Here is a 25,800-nt window from a genome sequence, read left to right as displayed (position 1 = left end):
ATTGGTCATATTAGATAATGTTTACTAATTATATTTCTGAATTTGTGAATTATAATTTTATATTTGGGATTTAAATAAGTCAGAGTCATGCTGTGATAATACACTAATTCTAAATATATTTAATTTTATATTCATCAGTTAATGGGCATTTAGGTTATTTCCACTTTATAGCTACTATGAAAATACTGCTATGAACATTTATGCACAAGCTTTTGTTTAGACAATCATTTTTAATTTCTTAAGTAGGAGAACTGCTGACTCATATGACAACTCTACATTTAACTCTTTTATGAACTGGTAGGCTGTTTTCCAAAGCACTTGAGTCATTCTGATTTCAAACAGCAGTATTTGAGGTTCTGATATCTTTACATTTATACCAACACTAGTTATTATCAGTCTTCTTAATTATTGCCATCTCTGTGGGTATGAAGTGGTATCTCATTGTGGTTGGTCATGATTTGCATTTCTCCAATGACCAGTCATGTGGAGCAATTTTTCATGTACTTACTATTTCTAATGTATCTTATTTGGAGAATGTCTACTGAGATCCTTTGCCCACTTTGGAATGTGTTCATTTGTCTACTGCTGAGTTGCAACAGTTCTTTATGTATTCTTCATAAAGTCCCTTAACAGATATATCATTTGTAGAAATTTTGTACTGTTCTGTGGTTTTTCTTATTACTTTTCTAATGTTATTCTTCAAAGATTGAAGTTTTCCTTTTAATAAAGTCAAATGGTTCTATTTTTCCTTTGTTGGTTATCTACGATTAAGTGTTATATCTAAGAAGTGTTTCTCAAACTAAAGGTCACAAATATTTACTCTTATGTTTTCCTTTAAGATAGTTCTTAACGTCACCTCTTACATTTTGAGTAAATTTTTGTATGTAAGATCCGAGAAGAGGTCAAACTTCATTATTTTATGTGGATATCTAATTGTTTTAGCACCATTTGTTGAAATTATTTTTTCTCTATTGAATTGTCTTGGCATCCTTATCAAAAGATAATTGATCATAAATATTAGAACTGATTTCTGGACTTCCAGTTTTACTTCATTCTTCTATATGCCTAAACTTATGCTAGTACCTCACAGTTACTGTAACTTTGTAGTAAATTTTTAAGTTAAGAAGTGTGAGTTCTTGGGGCACCTCGGTGGCTCAGTGGGTTAAAGCCTCTGCCTTCGGCTCAGGTCATGATCCCAGGGTCGGGGATTGAGCCCCGCATCGGGCTTTCTGCTCAGCAGGGAACCTGCTTCCTCCTCTCTCTCTCTCTGCCTGCCTCTCTTCCTACTTGTAATCTCTGTCAAATAAAACAAATAAAATCTTTAAAAAAAAAAAAGAAGTGTGAGTTCTCTAGTTTTCTTCTATTCAAGATGTTTTGACTATTTTGGGTTCTTTTAAGTTTCCATATTAATTTTAGGGTGGGCTCGTTAATTTCTTTAAAGAGGTTAACTGGGACTCTAATAAAGACTTTAAGGAATCTATAGATAAATTTGGGAAATATTGCTATCTAATTATACTAAATTTAAGAATCTATGAGGATGGGATAGATCTTCATTTATTTAGGTTTTCTTGAAGTTCTTTCAACAATGTTTTGTCTTTTCAAATACAAACCTGACACATTTTCAGAATATAATTCTTATAATTCTTTGATTAAATTAATTCCTAAGTATTTTACTTCTGATACTATGATATATAGAATTTTTAAATTTTGTTTTGAATTGTGCATTGCTAGTGCATAGGAAGACATTTGACTGATTGTGGTATATTGATTTTACATTCTGCCCATTGCTGAACTCATTTATAGTTCCAAATGTGTGTGTGTGTGTGTATGTGTGTCTATGCATGTTTCAGGGTGTTCTATAGATGAAATTATGTTATCTGAAAATACAGAGAGATGTAATTCTTGCTCTCTAATCTGGATACATTTTAATAATTGTTTCACTATGTTATTTTGCATTATTTTTTATTAGTTCCTCTAGTAGTTATTGTATGCTCAGTAACCAAAATGTCTTCAGATTTATACCAATTTAATTCCAGTGAGAGATGGAAATATTGCTCCTAATAACTTTATCTATTTGCTCCCTTTTAGTGTTATTATTATTACATATTTATAGCTATGTGTATAACATTGTTGTGATTATTACTTTATAATATTTTTTCTTTTAAGAAAGTTGAGGGGAAGAATAGAGAAAGCATATATTTATACTGTGTTTAATTGATCTTATTTACCATTTCTGTTTCTCTTAATTTGACCCATTTAGTCTAATATGCCTTTGCTTCCACTCATCTTCTTAATGCTACTATTGATAAATACATTATATTTCTATAAGTTATAGGTCCAACAGTATATTTATGTTGTATATATATAATTGTGTATATATATAGAACATTTATAATTCTATATATTTATATTATATGTGACATATATACAATTGCATACATATTGTTTTGTACAGTTACTTTTAAGATTCGGTAAAAAGGAAGAAGGGAAATATACATTTATTTTGTTTCTTATAATTACATAATTACCTTTAACACTGTCCATAGTGCTCTTTCCTTTTTTCTGGGGATTGGAAGTGCCTTTGGTTACTTGCTTTGAACCTTAAAATTTTCCTTTTGTACTTCTTGTAAGATGGATCTTCTAGCAACACATTCTTTCAGTTTTTGTTTATATGGAATATTTTTACTCACCTTTATTTTCTGAAAGATAAGTTTGTTGGTATGGTATTCTTGGTTGATAAGTTTTTCTTTGAGGACTTTGAATACATTGTTCTGTGCCTTCTGGTTTCCATTACTTCTGATGATAAATCAGCTGCTAATCTTATTAGTGTTCCCATGTGAGTGACATGGTTTTTTTCAGTTTTGTTTTGTTCTCCACCCCCGCCCCCCACCACCACTTTCAGCATTTTCTTCTTATCTTTGGCTTTCAGCATTTTTACTGTGACTTCTCTGTATGTGGTTCTATTTGTGTTTATCTTACTTGGAGTTCACTGAAGTTCTTAAATGTATACACAAATGTTCTTCATTAAATTTGGAAGTTTTCAGCCATTACTTCTTTGAATTTTTTTCTGTTCCATTCTCTCTTCTTCTGGCATTCTCATAATATTCATATCAGTGCAGGTAAATAGCACCCCACATTTACCTGAGACTCTTCATTTTCTTTTTTTTTCCCTATTCTTTAAAATGCATAATCTTCACTCTATCTCCAAGCTCACTACTTTTTTTCTTCTGTTCAGATGTACCATTGAGCTCCTCTAGTGCATTTTTTAAAATTTCAGTTAGTTTGCTCTTCAAATCTAGAATTTCCATTTAGTTCCTTACAAAATAATTTATATATGTTAATATTCTTTACTTTATGCAATATTGTCATCATGCCTTACCTAACTTCTTTAATCATGGTTTCCTTTAGTTCTTTGAACATATTTGCAATAGATAGAGTCTGTTAAATTTGACATATGGTTGCTCTCACAGGCAGTTTCTGTGGTCTGCTTTTCTTCTTATACATAGGGCACATTTCACTGTTTCTTTGTATGTCACATAGTTTTTTAAATTGCCATGTTAGAAGATATATTAGAGCAGCTTTGAGTACTCCCCCTTCCCCAGTCCTTCCAGGGATGTTTGTTGTTCTTAGCTTGTTTGTTTAGTGACTTCCTGGATTATTTTAGTGAAGTCTATTTTCCCTCAAGTGTGAAGGCTTTGGTGTCCTTACAAAGAGGGTACAGCCTTGGGATTCACAGAGTCCCCTTGAGATGATAATAGTTTTAGCAAGGTTGTCTAACTAAATCTTTCTCTTATCTCTCAGTCTGCTTCTATTAGTATCAAACACAGCTGTTAGTTTTCACTGATTGCCTGTGGATTGTTTTATTGCCCTTGACAATGACCAAGGGTACATTTCTCTAAGGTCTGATCCATTAAATGCAGACCACTTTGCAAGGGCCAGCATTTGAGGTTAGTTCTAATCCCAGGAGTATTCTTCTTAGCTGTGTTCTTGATTTTCTCTAGTAAACTAGGTGGCCTATGGTTTTTAGCTTGTTGATCTAATGAAGCCACCAGCCTCTCTCCACTTAAATGTTACTACTAAAACTTCCATTATTTCTAAAATTGTGCTTCAGCTCAAATTTCCCCACATTCTATTTTACAGAGTCAGTTCCTTTGGAGTGAGCTCTCTGTTGTTAAGCCACGCCTTCCCCTTAGGCAAAATCCCTGAGTTTATCTCCAGAGCTGGGATAGCAAAAGTGACCCTTGTCTCTAGGAGAGTCACTGCTGCTTTATAAGCAGGGAACTGGGTTGAAGTGCTATTCTATCTCCTTTGCAACTTGCTTGTTCCAGTTTCACACCTTCCTCCTGAAAAATCTAGACAGCCATTATGCTTGGCATAGCATGAGTAGGTTAGAGCCTCTGCCTTCTGAACAGGGACTCAGTGATGGAAGGGAGACCTTGTCCTTAAAGTTGCACTTGCTTGGAATTTAGACTCAATAACATATCACTGGGGGAAATGAGAAAGGTTGGGGAAGTGGGAGGAAGAGAGAGCCCCATTTCTTGATCATGCCCATCCTGTATTAGAGCTTATGTAATATTAAGATGATGAAGGGGAAGTGAGGGGGATGGGTCATGGCTTAAGTGTTGCAGACTCCCACAGTCCTTATGCTTACAGAGATGTAGTATATGTCCTTGAATAAATATTTTTTCATTTGTTGGCTGCCTAAAAAAATGGCTCTTACACTGCCATTCCAAAAGTCATAGTACTCTGAAAAACAAATTTTTTCTTTTCACTACATTATTTTTCTCTATCATTTAAAATGTGTTTAAAATGGAATCTAGAAAACTTCATATTGTTAATATCACTTCTTCCTATATAAGTGACATAAAGAGGCTATGAAAAATATGTAGTACTATTAAATAAAATTATAGTTATTAGGAAATATGGAATAGTCACACTTAGAACAACATGATGTGTGCTTTTATACAAACAGGCATAGAAATAAGCATTTTGATTTGTATTCTTTGAAATAAATCTCTTGTTAAACACCAGACACTAGGAGATTTCTTTAACATTTTTTTTTGCCAAAATATGAAGCAGTTTTATGGTATATATATGATTTATAAGACTATTCAGACTATGGTCTTCACATATTTAGAATGGTTTACTTATAGATGGTGTTTTGAGAGAATCAACTGATAGTTTATGGTAATGAAACCTGATGTTCTTTTCCTAACAGGCCTTTAGAAATGCAAAACTTCCTGATGTTAACAATTTAATGTACAACTATCTCTATTTATTTAAAACCTGGATGTCTGATTTCCTCACCCGGCAATGTTGCCTTTTATAGAGACACCAAATCTAATGTGCACATTTTCATTTTCTTTTACAGAGCCTGTTTGTTGACTCATTAAGAGTATAAAAAATCTGTGGAGAATTACCCATAAAGTCCCTGGATAAAAGCTTTGAAAATAACAGTTGATATACCTTGTGAAGAAATCTATCAATTTGAAGATATATAAAACTTAAATGTCAAAAGGAAAGTTCCCTTGTAAAGAGAAAAAATAGAAGCTATTTAAAAAACCTATTTAGTTAGGCCTTGGTATCTTTGCTTTAATGATTTTGAAGGGCAAAGGAAAAGTCATTTGGTTTGATATGTATTATACACTAGGAGTCATTCCAAAGTTTTGGCCATTTGTTGTTAATAATAGTAAAAATAAACTTAGTTATTATATCATACTCAGATTTTATATATTGACTATAATGCAAATTAATCTTTAATTTGACTCATCCAAAATAATCTTAAATAGGGTACAAGTTCAAATTAGACTTAATCATTTTAATTATTTACATATTTATTCCGCAAATATATACTGAGGATATATCATATATCATATATTAGGTAATTATTTTTAACTCCTTGTTGTAAAAAAAAAAATTAAGCACTCAGTATTAAAACTTACTCAACTTTTATATGTACTCCACATAGTTCTATTCATACCTTTGGCCAGAACCTTCCATACCAGCTGAATATAATAAATAGGGAGATTAATTATTAATTAAGAATATTTGATACAGTTACCTAGTTGACAGAGCTAGTCCTAATACTAAATCCCTAGGAAAAGTCCTTAGATTTACCTGGGTTTTTCAGATGCTCTGGGGAAGGCTATAATGTGCCATCCAGATTCTCTCTCAGAAATGCAGGATTTCTTTTACCCAATGTCAAGAAGGTTGTAAAAGATGATTTTCAGCTTCAGCCCTCTTTTGGGATGGTCTTGGTTGAAGAACACTGCCTTGCTCAAAATCATGCCTCCTTTCAGGGCAGACTACATCCAATGACTGACCAATGAAGGGTATAGAGGCCTGGCATTCTTATCTCTAACTCAAAACAACTCTGAGGCCATTCTAACCTCTAAGTTCCCAGGGCAGGCACTGAGTCCTAGGTCAGGACTGCATCATGGCTTCGTGTCGCACTCTGTCCAACAATTTCTAGTCACCTGGTTTAGAGTCTACTTCCTGGGAACCAACTACAGACAGGTGCCAAACCCTGAAGACAGAGTCCGTGGCCACATTTTACATAAGGAGAGTGAGAAGCCCTGATTATGCAAGGAATACAAAGAGATTGTTGTGAACCAAGACGCTATGCAAAGTGGTTTCTTCTGGAAGTGGTTTTCAGAATGTTGGGTACCACAAATGAGTAAAATTTCACAAAACATTTTGAGGCTAACATTTTTTTTTTAACGAAAAAATTTCTGCAAAGTTACCATCTCCCCCTGCTACTGCTACCTTTCAGAAAATAAAAATAAAATTGAACTCCAAAAATATTAGACATATATCCTCTAAGATGGTAATTTAAAAATTAACTTCATGAAACAAATCACAATGTTACATTTATTAAAACTTTAATTCTTTTAATATTAGTACAAAGCAGAAAATATTTCATTGTGGAATTACACCAGCTTAGAATCTATTACTGCCCCATATTTAAAATTGCTTCCTTCTTGTTTTTTAGCATTGTCATTAAAATCCTTACTTTAATTTAGAAAAAAAAAAACATTTTATTTCCACACACTGATGTTAGAAAGTAGGATTATTGTTCTCTAGCTTTGCAACAATACTTCCAGACAAATAGTCCACTTCATGATAAAACTACTACTCCTTTAGGCATTATACTACCCTCTTCTTCATGTAGTATTTGCAGCTATTATGGTCATCTTCTACATTGATTATAAGCTTTTGTACATGGATCGCACACTTTAGATTTATACATCAGTTCATTATTCAGATGGCCTATAGCATGCTCACACTAAGCATACTCCCTTAAGGGCCAGATCCTCACCTGAACTGGTCAAGCTCAGAACTTTAAAACACAGTGTGCCCATTCTCTGACCATGATTTACTATTTTTGTTTTTGCTTTTTAACAATTTTGTCCTTTATTTCCTCCACTTTATTGCATCAAAGTTTCCCAGACTTCGCCATTTTACTTCTATAATACAACAGATGCCTTATCTCTCTTCCTTCAGTAACCTTTCTGAATGTCACGTCAAGTATCTGAACACCTCTTTCAATAACTCAGGTGCCTGTAAACATATCTTTTTGTCACTTTCATCCATCAAAACCAACACTGAATCAATGCTATGATCTACATTCTTTGCTCATATTCTTAGTTGAGTAAGTGCTACTGAGACAAATAACCCACCAGTGATAATAGGATAGTCAGTAAGGTTGATTAGGACCTTAACAAATGTAGTAAATACTTTAACTTTCCGTTTGTTAGCTCTGTCTCTGATTTCTCTCAATAATTATTCTAAACTTTCATGACTTTCTTACGTACTCTGCCTCAATTTCTTTCTCTCTTATTCTTCCTGGATAATCTTACTTCCTACTGAGAGAAACGTAAAAGAAACAAACAAAAAAGTTTGGATCCATTGGTGACAATCTCACTCTTCTTACACACCTAAAAACATATCTATTCCCTATTCATCATTCTTTTCTCCATCAGTCTTACAGGTGAGTTTTCCTTGTTTCCGTTTGAGATCAACACAGTTGAGATAAACTTAATTTAATTTTCTTTGACCCCCAAAGAGTGCTTGCTGACTCAGTAGTTTCTTCTTTCAATTATTTTATCTTGAATCTCCTTTATCTCTATAAGTTATTTTCCATCAATGCATTGATATGCTTTAATAGTCTCTCTTTTTTAAGGATTTATTTATTTTAGAGAGAGAGCATGCTCACAGGTAGGGATGGGACAGAGCAGGAGGGAGAGAGAGAAGTTCAAACAGACTGCCTGCTGAGTGTGGAGCCCAACAAGGGGCTCAAACCCAGGACCCCGAGATCATGACCAGAGCTGAAATCAAGAGCCCAACAGTTAACATATTGAGCCACCCAGGTGCCCCTAATATTCTCTTGTTAAATAAGGAAATGGACAACAACAACGAAACCCTATCCCTTCTGTTCCTTATACTAATAGCTAGTGAATATTTTTCCTCTTCTTTCTATGGAAATTATTAAAAATCTCTTCACTTATTCTTTGCACTTCTTTATCTTCCATATACTTTCCTAAGTCTCTCTAATATGGTATTTGCTTTCCCCAGGACAGGGAAGCTCTTTTTACTATGGTCACCGGTGATGTTTAATTGATATATACTCAATTGATATTTTTCTTGGTGACAGTTTATGCTGTTTTTGAGGCTTGTGGATGTATTTTTCAGAGTGGTTTTCTGAAACTATTTCCCATTATTAATTAGAAAAACAGGGAAGTAAAATTTTTTGTTTCATCAGCTCTCTTGTAGCTGTGATCTTGGTTGTGAAATGAGTTTTTCCAATTAGATGTTTTCAAGCAAGATTGGGAAAGAATAAGTGGAGAACTCTATCCTGTGGCCTTTGGCTCTTGCTGCTGGTAAATAGGATTTGGAAAAGGGAAGGTTGCTTTCACTTGTGTCGTGGTGCCCATTGTTTCATATATTACTGTCAAGAAATGAAATCAGTAAGAAACTCTTGATATAATTTTCTAATCCAGAGAGTGATCAGAAGTTTGTGTACCCATTCTCAGCATTCCAATTGTGAAAGTCTTTTGGAGAGGTACCAGTAGCTCCTTATTTTCTTTATAGCTCTAGTGATGGCTTTGGAGATACTGTGTCTTTTTGAGTATCATTCTAGAAGACTTAGACTAGAACCCAAACCTTCAATTATTTCTAACAATTTTGTAAAAACCCTGCTATTGGTTTAAATACCTTACTGCTTAAAAGACCTATGCTTAGTAAAATCATACATTCTTCTGATCTTCGTAGCAAATAAATATCAATTCTTTAATTTATACCAGTAAGTCAGACTTTTTCTTTGTTTTCCTTTAGACAAATTACTCTTCTGCTGCATATCTCCACATGGTTTTTCACTTGTTCCACAAAAATTAACACATGGGAAAAATATTCACTCTCTTTCTCTATTCTCAAATATACTTCATCATGTAACTTCTCAATGGATTTTTCTCTAGCCATATATACTTGTCATTTTTATTCTTCTGTCAGTCAAAATCACATTCCATGTTCAGTTCATAATCCCTTCTGGATACGTACTGACTTCTGTCCCCATTCTTCATCCCACTACCATTTCTTGGATTGGGTCTTTATCTTCTCTCATGTAGACCAAAGCAACAGTTTCTTAACTGGCTTTTCTGCCTTTATCCCTTAAATTCATTATTCCACACTGCAGTCAGAATACTTTGTTGAACACACAATTAGGTCATGTCACTTCTGAGCTTGTTCCCGTCAGTGGCTCCCCATCAGCACAAGGACATGTTTAAATTCCTCAACATAGTATTTAAATCCATCAACAATCTGGCTACTACTTATCTCTCTAGCTTCATTTCAAGGGAAGTTCCTGAGTCCGCTGGTGTTTGGGCTTTGTGTGCCTTCTCTCTATTCTACTGCCACTGTTTGCTTACTTCCATCAACAAATCACGACATTATTACCATATTTTACTGGACGTATGTCCTTTTCCCCCACTTGGACCATGAGGTCCTTAAGGAAAGAACAGTAACATATCCATCTGTGTACTAATTGCCCAACAAATGAACAAATAATAATAATGTATCCATTTAATAAATTTGTGCCAAACACTCACTTTATTTTAAGTAACTATCTTACCTGTCTTCCATAGAAGACTATATTTAGTTTATCTCATTTAGATCCAGCATTTAAAAGTCATGGTGGACACACATAATCATATGAAAAAGATGCATTTTTTGAACAAATGGCACAAGACACTTAATTTATTGATGTTGTTAACATTATAGCAAAGAATAAATTTTAGTTGGAAATCTAAGCTTGTGGATCTCTCTTCACCTCAACTAGACATCAACAAATACACATACACTTTGTCTACATAGATACTTGTTCTTTTGCATAGGTATATTTTTCCTGAGATGAGTCAGCAATATGTTCCAGACACATATAAACCTCATACTTAGTATTTGGTGAGTATAGTCGAGTGTGATATATAGTAATTACTCAATAATGAATTTTTTAAAAAGTTTTTCTTTGAATTCAAGTTAATTAACATACAGTATACTATCAGCTTCTGGGTGTACAACTTAGTGATTCAACACTTCTGTACAATACTCATTGCTCATCTCATGTGTACTCTTTAATCTCTATCACATGTTTAACCCATTCCCCCACCCACCTGTCCTCCGGTCACCATTAGTCTGTTGTCTACAGTTTAGAGTCTATTTCTTGGTTTTCCTCTCTCTTTCCCCCTTTGCTCACTTGTTTTGGTTCTTAAATATAATGACTTTTTAAAAAAATCCCCAAGAGCTAAATTCATGAAAAAATAATCTGCCTCAGGCTTCCTGCTGCTTTAAGTATAAGAGGTCTCTTAAATGAGTGAATCTCTCATCCTTTAGTGTGGGTTTTACTTTTTAGAGTACTTTTTAGAGTACTGTCCTTCAAATATTTGATTTATGTGGTCCCTTAGCAGATCACTGATACTTTCATCCTGGTCTTTTTAAAGAAACAGTCACTGGTTCTTTTCTGAAATATTTTAAAACAGAAAATGAAAAATCAGTGAATTTAAAGAGAAGCAGATCTCATTTTCTTAGATCTTTTCAAGTACAAATCTAGACAGGTCAACTATCTTAATAATTAACTTGGCATTCTAATTAAAACTATTTTTTATGAAGGAGAAGATAAAGATGTAGGAGTCATCTTGGATCCTTGACTTAATCACAACTGCAAAGATTCCTTTTCCTAATAATATCACATTCTCAGGTACTGGGGGTTGGGACTCAGACATACCTTTTTGAAGGACACCATTCAACCTACTGCAAGGGATAGCAAGATGTTGTGGGAGATGTGATGACTATATCTATGTATAGTTTTATCATGAAAATACATTATAAAGAGACCAAACAAAGGCCCAACTTGTTGCTTAATTTTCCTCAAAAATATGTTAGTAGAGTAAGAGTCCCAGGCTTTGTCAAACTGGTGAAAACAACAACAAGAACGACAAAAAAACCCCAAAACAAAAACAAAAACAAAACAGTTTCCGAAGTTCAGAGTTAATAAAAATGCACATACGTGAGTTACCACATTAGCTAACTCACTTAATGTTGTTATAGAATGTAAGGGAAATTCTTCTGTCAATGAGAAGATTTAGCTGATGAGGAAAGAAATGAGAAGGTGTGAAGGTTTTCATTCATTGAGATTCTTGTTTAGTTTTTCTGACTGCAACACTCTCAGCAAGATTTACGTTTTTTACTCTGTGTTTGTATTCACAGTCCCGCCACTCACTGTCATTTTTAAAACCTTTTCAAAGAGTTTACCTGGTTAAAAATTTCCTTAACTTACCAAATACTCTAGGAGAAACTTGTATGTCTTAATGATTTGTAACTCATGAAGCCACTTTTTATATCCCAAGTGAGGCTAAAAGAGTAATAATTTTAGGCCTTGCCACATTTTGAGGAAAATTTGATACATGACAACGATATTGGGAATGTGAATGAAGAGATATTAAATCAGCTTATATATTTTACACCGGGAACAACATACCACAAGTCAAAAGCGACTCTTACTGGACTTAAATGTAGAAAAAATGTCTCAGTTTGAAAATTGGAATAACAGTTCCAGTTCAGTAAGAATAAGAATATATTTTTGAAATATTTCTCTTTTTTAGTATATAAAATCCTAACTTGAGAGGCTTGCTGTCTACTGTTTAAAAAATGAAAAAGAAGTATAGTGATAAATTGACAAGGATTATATAATTAAACAAAGCTACTTTTGCATTGGAAAAGTCAACTTAGTTACTTGAAAATAAAGTTAATTTAGAAAGCTAATTAGATACTTATAATTTTTGAGAAAATATATTATAGATGCTGTAAAAATGGGATAAAAAAACTGAAAATTATTAATACTCTTAGAAGATTATATACATTTAAGTGTTTCTTAAAAAATGGTATCAGTTCCTCACCTTGACTACTGAGATGCTGATTTCTAAAAAGAAATAAGAGGGGAAGGAGCCACAGAAACCACACTGTCCAGTGATAAACTTAGTCCAGTTGTGAACCATGAGAACTTTGAAGTTAGAAAAACAATTCTCTTATTCAATTTACTTGATTTTTTTCAGCGCAATCTATATTTTTTAGTTCTTGGCCATTTATACAGAGAACAATGAGAAGTTGTTCTGGTTGTATCCCTGATACTTTAACATTCTCTCTCTCAAGGTCAAATCCATTATCTTGTCTTATCAATTTACCACTAGGTTTTTTTCATTTATGTAAACTTCTCTCCATTTCAACTGCTAATGTATCTTCAAAACTTTTTCAAATATTTGTTATCCCATACCACTGTTCCTCATTACCTTTGTATTAAAATAAATATGGACACCACTGTTGAGTAGCTAAATTGCAGCCCTCACAGAAGATAGGCATACATTTAATTAACTTCTTCGCTAATTAAAACCAGCACTGGTTAAACATATTATACAAAGAAACCACCAGATAACTGTATGTTGCAGCTTTATGGGTGTATTAAACACAGTTCCTACTTTTTAAAGCAACACACTGACAATTTTGATAATCTAAGATAGATCTGAATATTTGCCTATCTTACTGCTCCCTGCTTATTCTTTTTTACTAAGCATTTATTGACAAGCATTTATTGAACATCTCCTGTGTTCTGGGTGTTAAGAATATAACAATGATGCAGATAATATCCCTGCTCTCCTACGAATAAAATTTAACAAGAAAGTAGTTATATGGATCAGACCAGTAAATAAATGTTAAATAATAAAATTATATTTCAGTACCTGCAGAACAAGAATTGAAGATGATCACTCTTGTATACCGTATAGTAAAATAGTTTCAAAAAGTTTGCTGGTTTGCAGACTTGTCAGGTCTCTGAAGATGCTTCAATTGTTCCTTCTGTACCCAACACAAAGGCTGCCTGCAGAGCCTTTCGTGAGGAACACCTTTTGTAACTATGTCAGCTGCCTTGGATCTAGTTCCTGCAGGGTGTCAAACTCCTATCTTACTATGTTCAATTGGATGGGCACTTAATGAACCTAATTGTTACAACAATTTGGAAGAAAAAATTCTTAGAATTATATACTGTATCTCTGGGGAAAAAAACAACTACCCATTACCACAATAAACTTCCTTGCTCATATGTTTAATATGACCACAGAAGACAACATCCAGATGCCTTTCGAAATGTAGGTCTTGAAAAGAATCAGATCACAGACAAGTAGGAAATAAAAGTTCTAGTGTATACAGCTGAAGTAAAACAGTGTCTGGAATACTACTTAGAATCATTTCTTGAAGTTGTTTGCACTAAAAGACAAGGACAAATGGAAAGGAGTTCAGAGAAGACACAGAAGTAGATTAAAACATTAAATATGAATACATGGTTAAGGTCAGGTTACTCAGTGCTTTGCTAATGGTCTTAAGTACATAAACAAGCAGAGAGGAGAACAGAAGAATGGCTCAGAGACATTGGAATTGAAGAAAAAGGTTTTATTTTCCTTCCATCAAAACGGCAAAAGATCAAAATATTTCCCAACACAAAAAAATCATTAAATGTTCCCATTAATGTTTTTCCGTTGAATTTACTTATATCAAGTGACTTCTTTATCTATTGCTGTTTCTTGTTTTGATCCCCAAACTTCTCATAACATTTCTATGTTCAGCATACATTTTTATGTCAAATCGCTTATAAAACTTTTATTCTTTAAAGCTTGACAAAATTATTTACTTTTAAGTTTTATGGGAAATACATGTTCAGTGGTAACCAGCTAAATTAAGGAGGGGAGGAGTGATATTACAATGCTACGATAAATCCTGAGAGAAACAACATGAACAGAGGTCCCAATATAGTATATTATAGCTCTCAGATCATTGACTGAAACCCTCACAAATTACTGACAAGGAAGCTGACTTGGAGTGGGGTTGTCTTATTTTAAGAGTTTTGACAAAGTTGGCTAGGACCCAAATCAGATCACTTGGTTTACTGCTCTGTCCTGTGCCTACACAACTGAAGATCTCAAAGCCATTTATTAAAATCATTTATTCACATCAGGGTCATACTCCCTGGGGTCAAAGCATTTGGATGTAAATACTTTAAAATAAAATTATTTTTTCTTGAAAAAACCTTTTACTGTTTTTGATAATGCAGAAATACAGAAAATAAGAAAATTAGATCTTTGTGTCTTAAACATAATATAGTGATTCTAATGAGGGATGTACTCTCTGCTCTTGAATTTATATTCACCCAGGATGAATAAAACCCAGGATGCTTTGGGGCACCTGGGTGGCTCAGTTGGTTAAGCCTCCAACTCTTGGTAACAGCTCAGGTCGTGATTACATGTGTTATGAATCCCCATGTGGGTTTCCCCACTCAGCTGGAATCTGCTTGCAGCTCCTTTCACTCTACCCCTCCCCCCACTTTGCACACACACCCTCTCTCTAATACATAAATAAATCTTTTTTTTTTTTTTTTTAAGATTTTTTTTTTTTTTATTTATCAGAGAGAGAGGCGGGAGAGAGCAAGCACAGGCAGACAGAATGGCAGGCAGAGGCAGAGGGAGAAGCAGGCTCCCTGCTGAGCAAGGAGCCCGATGTGGGACTCGATCCCAGGACGCTGGGATCATGACCTGAGCCGAAGGCAGCTGCTTAACCAACTGAGCCACCCAGGCGTCCCCTAATACATAAATAAATCTTAAAAAAAAAAAAAAAAATCCAGGGCACTTTTATGTTTATCACATGTGTCATTGGACTTAAAAAAAATATTGGAAAACACTGCTCTAAATTAAACAGTGGAAGGGATTTTGAAGAGCTAGGAAGTTGTTCAGAAAGGATCAAAGTACGTTTAGAGTCTCCAGAGAAAAAGCCAGACGAATGCTTTGTCCCAGTGTTGGGGGTTCAGTTAGTATGATCAGGGAGAGGGTTATGGTGAATGAAATACAGAGATTTACCTACTTTTCCTCCTGAGGCTAAACTGAAATGGTAGAAAACGAGACGTGGGTGACATCAGTCTTTGTGGATGAAGGTACAGGAGAAAATATAACAGCAATAAACCTGAAAGGCGGAGAGTAAAGGACAAGCACTAATTGACTTGTCAGGAGAAATCTGAAACCCACTCTAAAACACAGGAGAAGACCTGAGGCAAGCAAATGCACCATGCGACTTCCTCTCCAGAAGACTCGGGAACTGAGAGAAATCAGTACTTCTAACAGTAGTATTCGAAGTGAGGCCCTCTACAAAGATAAATTAAGCTGTTTTTACAAAAGATAATCTTGATTTCTTCTTCCATCTTGCATGATAGGTGAGTATCCTTTCTCCAACTCAGAATAGCTGGCAGATTTGCTTTCTAAAGAAGTGTGACCAGGGACTCTGGATTTTCAGGCATTAGATACAGTTGAGGAAGAAGATTATGTACTTAAGACAAGGGAACTAAGTGAAGGTACAACCCAAGATGACTGTAGCCTTCCTGCCCCACAGAACTGACATCTGGGTTTATAGCCTCTGTTCAAGAGAATGGTTTCCCTTCTGTAAAATAATGACAGAACAAAAAAATACCTACAGAAAATGATAATAGATGGTTTCTGATCAGAATCGGTCTCCCAACTCAAGATCTACTCAGTGAAAAGTTCTGTCTATTCAACAAAACAATCACACACACAGAAAGAAAGAAATCAGAGGAACAGAAGCAAACAGAGATAGATTATATAATGTTACTTCTTTCATGTAGAAGAAGATATATAACAGATTTGGATAATTTTTGGTGATTTCTGTTAGAGTTAAACATACAACCACCTGTGACCTAGTAAGTCCACTCTTAGATATACACCTAAGAGGAATGAACACAGATATAAGAGTTCTGGCGGTAACAGTTGTTAAAATGGATGTGAATCAAATTAAGCCCTTTTATACTGCTGGTTGCAATATACACCTGTACAATCATTTCGAGTGAAAACAAACAAACAAACAAACTAAACCTGATATTATCTTTTAAAGTTGAACATTCTTATGCTAAGCCACCAATTCTTCCTCATCTAGGCAAATACCTCAAATACCTTATATAAACTCTTACATATATTTTCCAGAGACAGGTAAGAACTTTTACACCAGCTTTACCCATAGTAAAAAAAAAAAAAAGAAAAGAGAGACTACTCATGTCCTCAACAGAAAGGTCAATACATCATTTGTAGTATATTCACATATATGTGAATGGAATCTCACCCTCAGTGAGAATGAAGGTATTACAATTGTAAGTACCAAAGTGGTATTGAGTGGAAAAGCAAATTTCTGAATAGTGCATACGATATAATACTATTTTTACAAAGTTTAAAAAACAGTGGAACATACTATTTCTGAGTGAAAACAAATTAGAATTCTAAAAGCAAAATGACCGTAACACAAAAAATTAAGAGAATAATTCTCTCTGGGGAGAAACAGGGGAGAGGAAAAGGAAGGAGACCATTAAGAGATAGTATGGTATACGTAACAACATATTACTGTGTATGACAGAAGGTGCATGGGAATTTAATTACCTTTACTTCTAAGTATTACATATATAATTTGTATAATATTATATAATTTAAAATTTTAAAAAAATATAGTACCAATGAGAAAGAGAGATTAAAGGGTGAGAATATGTCATTGGACTGACACAAACAAATCTCTAAGGTATATTCTTGAGTGAAAAGGGCAAGGTCCAGTATATTATAGTTTATTTTTATTTTTAGAAAAATATAGGACTAGATGGTTTTAAAAGTTTCAAAGAGTGAAAAGTTTTATAATTTGGAAGGGTGCACAAGAAACTAGTAAGAATGTATGGTTCCAGGGTGGAAACTGATCATTTAGGGGCTAGTCTGTGAGTCGAGATAGCATGCTCTTTACTTTGTTAACTATTTAAAATGAAGAATTGGAGAGGGATGATTCAGGGACAGATGTCTTTTGAAATTCAGTGTTTTGAGAAGAGAGAGGGACGAGAAAGAGGGAAATTTAAAAAAAGGGAAAAGAAGAGGGAAAAAGAGAACAGGAAAGAAAGAGAGAGGGAGAAATTCTGGAATAAAGCAGAGGAGTATCCCAAGAATTAAAACAACAAAAGAACAGAAAGAAAAGCCTTTGGCAAATCAGAACAGACTGGAGAAAATTTTATTTTAAGAATTCTTAAGTCCAAACAGGATGAAAGTAAATGTAGCAAGACATTCGATTTCAAGAAAATGAAAGTAAGGTTGGGGGAAATTTTTTACTTGCTTTATAGAGAAAAAATTAAAACCCTTCCCATTTTACTAAAGAAAAAAAGGAAAAACTGTTGTTTTCTTTGCACCTGAGATAGAAAAGAATCACCTCTTCTACTGACTTGTGGGTCCAGTAACATTCTTCCATGGCTTGTTAAAAATGAAATCTGGGGTATTCTGATAACTCTACTTTTCTGTTCAACAACTGGATATGTCTCTTTGTAAACGTAGTCATTTTTATTTGAAAAAAAAAAAAAAGAATTCAATTCTATTTAGTTCTTTCGTAATTTCCAAGGCCCACAGCCATACTTTTATGTTTACTTCTATTGATTTAAGTACGCTTTTACTTATCACTTTCCTAGAACACCTCGTAAGTTGTCTACATATGCCTCAGAACCATACTGGCAGCTTTTACTGCCAAATGGGATAATATGGTCCACATTGTTAAAAAGTGTCAAATTATAGCTCATGTTTACCAAACAATGGTATTTATGTGTTATTTCATTGCATTATATAAAAATATCTTCAGGAGAGGCGAGTTACATGCGCTAACATTAACACTTGCTTTTCCTCCTTTCTGTGGATGCTTAAATTTACTCAGATGCCTGGATGAGTTTGTCACCATCCTTATTGAGTGTTTACCTTCAACCACCCAAGTGTGTAACCAAGTGCATGTGTAGTTACTCATAATGAGTGGACCCGGTAGCTGCTTCTCAGAATAGCCCCTGCTGACTTTTGAAATGACATTGAGTAGAGCAGACACACATTTCTACAACTGGGAGACTCTAAGTAATAAGAGAGGCTGCGTGACCTACTGGTTTCAGAGAGTGGTCTCCAGAACCTGGTTATGTGTCCTCCCCTCCCAGGCTTACGGCTGTTATGTGGCCTTGGGCAAGTTATTCTACCTTGTTATTCCTCATTTTTCTCTCTGTAAAATGGAAATAGTAGGGTTGTTGAGAGGATTGCATGTGATAACGTATACTAAGCACTAGAACAGGGCCTGGAAAAGAGTAAGTACTGTATTAGCATTTGCTATCACCGTCATCAATAGTAGTAACAGTTAAAACGTACAGTATCATTCCTAAGCAACTGTAAGTAAAACAGCAGATGCACTTGCTAAAATGTATATAAGTAATTTACTCTGATCATCTGGGTTTTGATAATGCTGGGAAAATTTATGACTGGGACTTATTTAAAATTTGGGGGCATTTCACTTTGTTGATTTTATATATGTGTTGTTCATAAAGGACCTAATGTTCAATTTATTGATTTGTTTTGTTCATTCCCACAGTTTTTAATCACATGGTCACAAGTTAGACAAACTACCTCCACCCGGTGGCAGGCAGATGCCATATGCAATTGAGTCCCTTTATGTCCCAGGACTTTGGGAGACATTTTATTGGTGACTTTGCTGAGCAGGTGTTTTACAGGGACTTGTCCTGAACAGTGAGACTAAGTTGTTTGATCTTCTAGAGGCAGGATCAGATAGAAACAAACAAACAAACAAACCCAAAAGTGGGAGACCCACGCTGTTATCTTGGGGGGGGGGATGTATTGATAAGTCAGACCCTCCAGTATTTACATCAAAGTGTGAGGTGGTGTTGATTGTGCTGAAGGGGAAGAGATAAATATGGGTAGAAGTGCCCAGGGGAGGATTAATGAAGGGCCTGGAGGTTTAAACTGATCTTTGGAGAAAGAAGTAACCAAGGGAGGTGAGAATGGGTGTGAGTATGAAGTAACGTGGTGAGGCACAAATGAATGTAGCATTTTATGAGACTAATGAGTAAACTAGCTTTGGTGCAATTTACAGGGAAAATCCTCAAAGAATGCTATTGGACTCAAAACAATAAGAGATGAAAATAGCTTCTGTGATAGAAATAAATCTGCCAAATCCGTTTCAGTTTCATTCTCCTCAGGAAAACACAATTGGGTTTTGCATAGTAGAGTTTTGAGCTGGGCAGTTCCTCTTATACGTGGATCTATTTTTAAGATTTTGTTTATTCATTTGACAGAGAGAGAGGGGAGGGCCAGAGGAAGAAGCAGACTCCCCACTGAGCAGAAAGCCTGATGTGGGGCTTGATTCTGGGGACTTCGGGACCATGACCTGAGCTAAAGGCACTTAATCAACTGAGCCACGCAGGTGTCCCTGGATTTTTTTTTTTTTTTAATACAGTACAGTAAGTGGTTTTTTTCCTTCCTTATTATTCTTTTAATTACATTTTCTTTAGCTTACTTGTAAAAATACATTATACAATGCGTATAATATACACAATATGTGTAAATTATTTATGTCATAGGTAGGCCTGTAATCAATGTTTGGCTGTTAGTAGTTAAGGCGGGGGGGTGGGGAGTTACATGCAGATTTTCAACCGTGCAGGGCTTGGGTGCCTCCAAGCCCCTACTGTTCAAGGGTCAACTGTATTCCCCTATGCTCATCCCCCTTTTTTCTTGTCTTAGCCAGAGTGGTCTTTCAGAAATTCCATTTGAACTACAGCAGAACTACACTTCTGACCATTCTTTTTTTTTTTTTTTAAAGATTTTATTTATTTATTTGACAAACAGAGATCACAAGTGGGCAGAGAGACAGGCAGAGAGAGAGGAGGAAGCAGGCTCCCTGCTGATCGGAGAGCCCGATGCGGGGCTCGATCCCAGGACCCTGGGATCATGACCTGAGCTGATGGCAGAGGCTTTAACCCACTGAGCCACCCAGGTGCCTCACTTCTGACCATTCTTGACCTTGTTCCCACACTCTAGTACTATTTCCAAACAGAGGATAAAGAATAGGAATATGGCCATCTTCTATTTTGTAGCCCCTGTGTACAGAAGCTTGCCTGTATATAGTAGGATCCTAAACAAATTTAAATGAAATTGTTAAATAGAAACCAAAATTGGAGAAGGAAGCACTGAATACAGGGGATGGTCTCAAGCTAATGGAACTTATGTTAGTTTGCATTATAACTCAGGATTGTGATGGAAATAGATGGTCCCGTAACTCAATAACATTCTGTTGGAGAAGTCATTGAAAGAATGTGACCACTGGTGACCTAGGAGCAGGAGTTGGCAATTAGAGGCTCCTTATTCCCTTTCTCATCCTTGGAATGTATGTCTGCTCACCATTCCCACAACCAGTGCCATTTTTAAGATCATGGCCTTGAGATAGAGAGAGAGAGAGGGAGACCTTGGCCAGCAGGTGCAGAGATTTACTCATCTCATGCTGCCCAAGACAAGCTTCATATGCAAGTTTCCTCACTTGTTAAACCCGCCCCCTACTGATTTAAAGTAGACTACCTCTTTTTTAGGCCTCTCCTTGCCCTCTCTGATTGAGGGTCAGTTTGCAAACCAATACATACCAATACATAATAGTTGTGCAAAGAGGGAAAAAATAAACAGTATAATAGAACTGAGGAGACCATAAATGTATTTTCCCACTGAGTTTTGTGCCTAAAATTTATAGGTAATTATAGGGAAAATTATAGTGACACCTACAATGAAGAATTCATCAGTATCTTCTACCCATCACATCCCAATTTCCCCCACCTGAGATCCACAACACATGCCCCTTCTAACAAGCTGAAAATAATTCTGGTAGGTAATAGTTATGTTGTGAATAAAATACACTAGAAGACAGGAAAAAACCCCTGAAGCTTCTGATTTCTGAGAACAAAGAAGCTGGGAGAAGTAAGGGTGATCCCTGACCTACAGCAGTCTTTGCCTATCACCAGGGAGTCCTAGAGAAACACCCCATTGGACTGATAAAAAAAAACCACACCACATAGATAATGAGTCAGGTCTTTTTTTTTTTGTTTTTTTTTTTGAGAGAGAGTGAGAATGTGTGTGCATAAGCTGGATGAGGGGGTGTGGAGGGAGGCAGACAGAGAGGAAGAGAGACAATCCTAAGCAGGCTCCATGCCCAGTGCAAAGCCTGATGGGGGCTGGATCTCATGGCCCTGAGATCATGATGTGAACTGAAATTGAGAATCAGAGGCTTAACTGGCCACCCAGGAGCCCTTCACTATTATTTGCTTAAACTATTTTATATATTCTCAAGGCTCCTGTGTGGCTCAATCGCTAAATATCTGCCTTTGGCTCAGGTTGTGATCCCAGGGTACTGGGATCGAGCCCCACATCGGGCTTCCTCCTCAACAGGAGGCCCGCTTCCCCCCTCCCACTCCCCCTGCTTGTGTTCCCTCTCTCGCTGTGTCTCTCTCTGTCAGATAAATAAATAAAAACCTTAAACTATTTTATGAACTCTCAATTTTAAAAAATCACCTAAGTACAACTCAGTTATATACAACAAAAAGCAATTCTTAGTCATACTGCATTTTAGTTTTTCTATATTCTTTAATTTGTTCTGTTCCAAAACATCTGCCAGTACTGTACACTTGGAAAATATTTGTTCCAGATGTATTAATCAATACTCAATTTTTAAATAAAAGAATGCTTTCTACCAATTTGGTATAGAGCTATATGTTTGCTTGTGAAAGTTTATCCATTAGGACCAACAAAATAGGTCAGTTCCACAGCTTGTCTGTGTAAACTTATGATGGATGACATTATAACAGAGAGATTTATCACTCTAGATTATATTTGTTTCTGAAAAATTATTCCATAATAATTCTATAAATGGATCTTAAAAGAAAAACTGCAAAGTTTGTAGTATATAAACACAACCTATATGCCAAAAAAAGAATCTCTGGCCTTTCTTCCTGAGAAGTTTTGGGTAGATTTATCAGAGTAAGAAGGGTGAACTCAAATCCCTACCCTGAGGACATAAGCAAAAAACAGCCAGGTTATCAGGAAAGCCATAAACACAGAGATGAAGGATTTAATTGAAAACAGAGGCAGTAAATAAGAAGAGAACTTAAAAACCTAGGAGATGGGCCAGAGAAGACAAAGAATAAAGAAACAGTTAAAATCTGTCCATTTTAGTTTCTCTGTCCAAATTCTCCGCCTCCTCACTCGGAATAGGGTATCAGGTAAAAATTATATTAATATATTGGGCTAGCTTGATTCATCCTTCATAGATTTACTTTCCTCCTATGAGGTCTCCCATCCCGTGAGAGAATCACTTCCCTACCACGTTGAGGTCTTGTTTTTTTCCAGCTGTTTCCTTCCCCACCCTCTCTTCTGTCTTCCAGGAGACCTACATGGGCAGATGGGGTCCACCCCTTCAGCCTGAGCCCCAGAATGACCGTAACTAGGAGCAGAGTCAGAGCTCACATGCATGACCATGAAGTGTGAGTGACAAATGCAGGGATTTTACTGTAACCCCCTGAAATGTTATTATGTCATTTTTAGGCTCCACTAAGTAGGATCTTAAACAAGGTAGAAAGTAATACTTTGTTGACTTTGGAAATAGACTTTAAAAGTAAACATAACTCAGGAATCTAATACTTATCCTTCCTACCTGATACTTAGCTTAAGCTGAACAACTAAGATATAAATTTGCACATTTGCATATTAGCAAGTGGCTTTTGTGTCCTTCAGAATGAAGACTGAGTAAATCCACAGTTCTTCCCTAATGTTGTAGCAGACGTGTAACATATGTGACTTGAGATTTTGATCTTTTATACTAAATTTTTACTTTGTCTATTTTAATGAGGTCTTAAAATTTTAAATAAATCTCCAGAATTATGTTGCATTTTTATTATATGTTTGTGTTAAATTCAATATACTTGGAATTTTCCAAATCACCTTCTTTAGATTATTTTATATATAAATTCCCAGAGAAAATGAATGTGTGTAATATTCTATTGAGACAGATAGCTCTTAACACACTATCCATTCTGAAGAGATGCTAAATAATAAAATGATAAGCAGCATCATGTAAAAATTTATTTACATAGTTCATATTTTATTGTATCCTATGATAATGTTGGTTTATCTCTACGTGTTATTTTAATGCTTTATTTCTTGGAAAATTACAACCATATATCTTGGTAATGCTATGTATTTGAGTAGTATGCAGAAAACAGAAAGCTGATAATAATGGTAGACTTGCCTCTTTTACCTCTTGGGAATTTAAAATACAACTTTTATTACGGCTAAATATATTTATTGTACGTTCAAATAAGCATTAATCTTTCCTAGGAATCCATGAAGTGAGGGCGTGAGAGGAAATGCTTACTGACAATACTCCCAAGGCCTTGGAGGTAATTATCTTATGATAGAAAAATATGTGAATCTGACTGAGTTTTAGGAAAAGCTTTGAAAACAACTAATATTACCAATGGAAAGCCTATTATATTGAGAGTGGCCTCATTCTACAAGACCTTTACGCCTGGAAAAATAATGCCAGTCAGATCGTAAGTGAATTTCACTAAAGGTATTTGTTATTGTTGTACAATAGGTGTTGGTAGAATATTAATCTTTCATACGCTGTGAAGCTAGCACATATCTGTGAATGAAAATGTGGAGGTCCTTTACGACCTTTTTATGTTGATGTAAGACACTAGAAGTGCATCTGGGCTAGATTCCCTCTAAAGAGCATCATGTATTTCAGAAAGACATGTCAAAATTATGAACAACTTTAATTTCAGTACTGGAAGGACCATCCATAATATCATTTCCCTTCATCTAGATAGCAAAATTAATGTGATGTTTAAAAGCAACATTTATTTACTCAACTAGTTTTGTCTGCTCAGTTTTAAAATCATAAGTGGCTCTTGAGCTTTTCCACCCACTGATTTTCAGTTCAACTGACATTTTAACTGATAATCAAATCCTACGTCTTTTCTTTGATGGTATTTATGCAATGGAAATCAACACAAAACAACTTAAAAACAGCTTAAAAACATAATGGGGCTTGATAATAACTTATGTGTCAGATCCAACTTTGACTCAGAGGGTATCTGGGGCAGATATTGTATTGCAATTAAACAAACAAACAAACAAAAAAATCCCCCTTTTGTTCTTTGAGGAAAATGTGGAGAAGAAAAGAATCTCTCTGACACACAGTCAATTATACTAAGACAGGGCAGAGGCATGGCTTTTCACACCAAAACTCACTCTTGTAAAAGCCTCTGAGTTATACATTGTCCAAAGGGTCAATTTCATTTAACCTATGTGCTCAAAAAGCTTAACCTCCCCTCCTCACCTGAATCCAAGTTTTCCTCCAATGTCCTAACCCCACTTGGATCAATTTCCCATCAGTTCTCTCACACAGAAGCCCCGCATCCCAGAACTTCACCACTGCATTGGTTTTGGAAAAGAGAACCAACAATCTCTTTGCTCTTCTCTACACTTTCTTTGACGAGATGCTGCCTGATACTTAGTTCCCCACTACTTGTAGTCTAGGATTTCCATACCCTGTGATACTTTTTGTACTTCTTCAATTTGCTAAAGTATTTCTTATTACAACAATGAGGAACACCCAGAAGATACGCACCACTTCTTCCCTCCATTCTCAAGGACTCCTCTGTCCTGCTGAACCTGGTCCAGTCATAGAATCATTCCATCATTCCCAATACAGTGAGTGTTCCAGGCCACCGCTATTAACTGATGTGACTTTGCGTACAAGAACATTCCAACCCACTTGACACCTTCTTGATTAACTTCAGCTCAAAATCTGAAGTCATTTCACCCCGATCTCCTGTCATCATCATTGGGGAATTGAATATTTACATGTTAATTCTTCTGTTACTCCTGGCACAATTTTTTTTTGTTTGCTTGCTTGTTTTATCTCTTAGGCTCCACGGATTTCTGTGTAATTCTTTTTGTCCTCACTGGGATAGCTAAATTTGTATCTAATCATCAGTGGGAATTACTGCCCTTAAAATCTTTTTTTTTTTTTTTAAAGATTTTATTTATTCATTTGACACAGAGAGATCACCAGTAGGCAGAGAGGCAGGCAGAGAGAGAGAGAGGAGGAAGCAGGCTCCCTGCGGAGCAGAGAACCCGATGCGGGACTCGATCCCAGGACCCTGAGATCATGACCTGAGCCGAAGGCAGTGGCTTAACCCACTGAGCCACCCAGGCGCCCTGCCCTTAAAATCTTAACCTCTGAGATAATTCTCTGTCTACACCCTGCATCCCTTTGCTTTTATGAAACATTTTTCTCCTTTACTCTTCACCATCGATATTA

Source organism: Mustela erminea, chromosome 21 (genome assembly GCF_009829155.1).
Source record: "Mustela erminea isolate mMusErm1 chromosome 21, mMusErm1.Pri, whole genome shotgun sequence".
Taxonomy (NCBI): domain Eukaryota; kingdom Metazoa; phylum Chordata; class Mammalia; order Carnivora; family Mustelidae; genus Mustela; species Mustela erminea.
This window is presented reverse-complemented; position numbering follows the sequence as displayed.